The sequence below is a fragment of the Phyllobates terribilis genome, unplaced genomic scaffold, assembly GCF_046119375.1.
Source record: "Phyllobates terribilis strain yellow unplaced genomic scaffold, ASM4611937v1 Scaffold_1__5_contigs__length_1240528914, whole genome shotgun sequence".
NCBI lineage: Eukaryota > Metazoa > Chordata > Amphibia > Anura > Dendrobatidae > Phyllobates > Phyllobates terribilis.
The window spans coordinates 240,220,455-240,224,071 of record NW_027362761.1 but is presented as its reverse complement, the minus strand read 5'-3'; the positions used below and the strand labels follow the sequence as shown (position 1 = coordinate 240,224,071).

The 3,617-nt window shown below is 36.2% G+C and overlaps 1 long non-coding RNA gene across 1 annotated transcript; it reads left to right on the top strand.

Moving 5' to 3' along the window:
• The first annotated feature begins 609 nt into the window (after nucleotides 1-609).
• Nucleotides 610-837, top strand: LOC141166553 (uncharacterized). The gene is made up of 2 exons (XR_012251324.1): nucleotides 610-716; nucleotides 788-837. It is a non-coding gene; the product is annotated as an uncharacterized lncRNA (long non-coding RNA).
• Nucleotides 838-3,617: the final 2,780 nt, after the last annotated feature.

The window sequence follows — 3,617 nt, the reverse complement described above, 5'->3', positions numbered from 1 at the left end:
TTATTCACTAAGGTTATCATGTTGTTTCTCGAATTTAGAAAGACATTTTTAAGCGTGACTTATCTTCTCTTTATTATATGACATTTATTAAAACAATTCTGTATTCCATTGCAACATTCCAAACAAGACTTTCATATGGAATTAAATATGTACACCAATCAGTCATATCTTTAATATCACTCATAATTAATAGCATTATTTTTCATTACTGGCATTTGTCAAGGTAGGCCGCAATAGAACAGGAAACAGGAAACATGGACATGAAATGCAAGACTTTGAGAGATAGTGACAAGGGCCAAATTCTGATAATTAGATGATTGGGTCAGAGAACCTCCAAAACAGTATGTGATATGCTTTCAGTACATAGTCATTAGTATCTGCCAGAAGTGTCTCAAGAAAGGACAAACGGTGAACCGGTAACAGGGTTATGGGCACGTAAGGCACATTCCTGCCATAGGGAGTCGACATGTGTATTTCAATGAATAGATATGCTTAGAGATTTGTAGAAATGCATAGCATATAAAAGAATGGTGTCAGCCATGTACAAATTTTATTATGTAAATATATGCAAATTATCTGAAACATTTCCTATTTTATATGCACCTTGATGTTAACAGAAGATGAGACAGAGAGGCATTAACAGCACAGTTACAGAACTCACTATAACACAATGCCTACTGGAGTTTTGGTTTTCTATGTGATCTCAGCTCTGCCATGTAAGTGAAGAAGAACTTTTCCCATTATTTTGTCTAAATCTATTACTGACCATGCTTTTCCTTTTTCTTAGGTGTCCTGTCACAGATATCAGTATCACTCTTAGCACCTTCTTTGGTTAAACCATCACAGACAATGAAGTTGACCTGTCAGGTGACTGGTGCTCTAATTACTGATGGAAATAAATTGCATGCTATTAACTTCATAAGACAACATGATGGAAATAAATTGGTATTCCTGGCTCACCTTAATTATAATCAAGGAACAGCTTACAATCCTTCACTAAGCAGTAGAATTTCTTTGTCAAGAGACACAAGTAAAAATGAAGTGTATCTAGAAGTACGAGCCTTGGAGAATGGGGACACTGCAGAATATTACTGTGCTGCACAGAGCACAGTGTTCAAAAATCATGGGAAGGTTGAACAAATTCTATAGTTTTAATAGTATCTTTCAGTTCACATAAAAGGTCCCACTAAGTCCCCATGTGTAGAATTTATTAACAAAAATCTGATCTTACATGCTTATAAATTTATATTTTGGTTCATTAAATTCCAAGAAATAGAATGATATTTCTAATTGAACTCTGTAAATCAGCCTAATAGAATATACAGTATGTAGAAGTTCTAATACATCTTAGCTCATAGGACTTCTCCCAAATGAAAGTATCTTTCTTTATTTGCGACAATATATCTGCACGTGAAATGTAAAATAAATTAAATATGGATCTTTCTGTTTTCATTGGATACTTTAAAAATATGTATGCTGGGTTAAGATGAGGCACTCAAAAAGTAAGCACCCACTTAGGCTACCTTTCAACTGTAAATATAAGGGTGAAGAAAAAAAGTCTCTTCATAGTTTTCTTACAGTCAGTCTGCTCTATTGAGCGGCTAGCAATGCAGTGCCAGTGCCAATGGTGTGATAAGCGCTCCATTTGCACTAAAAAAAATTCACTCATTTGATATAAAACAGAGCCTATCACAGTCTGTAATTTGTAACAGGCATCTGGTTCAACCAATCGAGTGCAACACCTTAGTGAAAGGGGAGGTACCTTGCTTTCCAATAAAGGAGGGCATTGTTGTTTTGGATGAGGGAGCACAGCAATGAGAGAAGTAAATTCACACTACAGGTTAACCATGGGTACTTATAGGCTACATTAGTACAGCAAAAAAAAAAGTACATTGTAGTAAGGAAAAAATCTAGAGAGCCACCATAAAAAGCACTGGATCTACTAAGTAAACCAACTGTGACAGCTGCAAAATGTTTGTGCTGCCATCCACCATGGCTGAGTGTGTATACACATTTCCATAGTTTTTAAGATTGAAAGTAGACATGAGTCCATCAAGTTCAAAATATAACCTAACAAGTTGATCCAGAGGAAGGCAAAGAATCCCATGAGGCAGTTACTAATTGTCCCATATTAAGCCCCGACTCCACATACAGCAATTAGACTAGATCTCTGGATCAACTTTCTATACCAGAAGCTAGTACCCATACCCATAACCATGGATCTCTGGCTCCATGTCAGCTCCTGACTGAGCTGCTCTTATCAGTCCTGCATAATCACAATCCCCTGACCCCCAGCATTGGCAATTGTTAGAGCAGTTCTCCAAATTATTGCTCTCACTTTACTGAGTGATTTGCTTTTGAAAATTTAGTTATTTTTATATTCTAAAAATAATTGATAGAAATTGATTCACACTCATCAGCAGATAGCATTCATACAGGCAATGCGATTTGGTCCATTCATGTGCAGTTTAATTGCTTTCATAAATCTCCAAGGAATTCAAAACAAAACATCCTCTTCTGGGCACAAAGGTATAACAGCAAATAAACAATTCATTAAGCAGGCACATAAAAGTCAGTGCGACTCACATGGACAAATTACAGTCCTCTCTCTCTCAGCTCCTATCTGAGACTGCAAATATCTGAGGTCGTTTCTTCCTCCCAGATACATATCAGATTTGCTGGTCACTCACCAGCTCCAATACACTCAAGTCTGATCATTTTTTTCCTGCTGACAGGCACAAGGAGAACCCATTTCTTTGTTCTAGACAAAATAAGGCAAATGCCTCTAATGAAACTCTACAGAATTAAGATTTAATCCTGTTCTTCCCAACTTTCCTACAAAGTATAGATTCAGAACAATCGTAATAGAAGAAGTAAATTGACCAGAACTATCACTCAAGGAGGAGTTCCCCCCACCAACTCCCCTCAGGAACCAAGGAGACTGCACAGCTGTGAGCTACTCAAGGCGCAATTTGAGAATAGCTTTTTTAACTATAAAATACATGTTTTGTAGTAATATTTGACTACATTATATTAGTAGAGAAGCATTATTTATTTTTTTCACAGCCAATGAACAAAACAGAAAACTTAAATGATAATTTCATCTGTGCACACCAGAGGGAGATATGATACAGCACATTTTTCCTTAGATTTAAAATCATATTGTACTTCACAATGAAGTGTGCCCTTTATTAAAACAATTCTGTTAAGCCATTTTACCTTTTTTCACCATTTTGTCCAAACAAGACTTGTAAAGCAAACCTGGCATAAGATTCATGTTACGTGAACCTGTCCTGTTTAAATAGATGCGATCCCAGGCCAGATTATACCTGCCGCTCTCTAGTTGTTTGACAAGTCTCTCCCATGTGTACATTGGAAAAGATCTATCAATTAACTATAGCAAGGCGAAGAGAAGTTGGTTTTTATTTTTCTTTTTTTTTGGAAAGTCACAGAAATTTTGAGTAAAGCATACCTGGCTGTAGTTGAACAGTCAGGATCTGATTCATGCTGTTTGTGATTCTGGCAGCATGACTCTGATGTACTGTATATATTCAATTCCATAATAACAGGAACCTATCATTAATCAATCAATCATAACTTTAAAACCACTGGTAAAT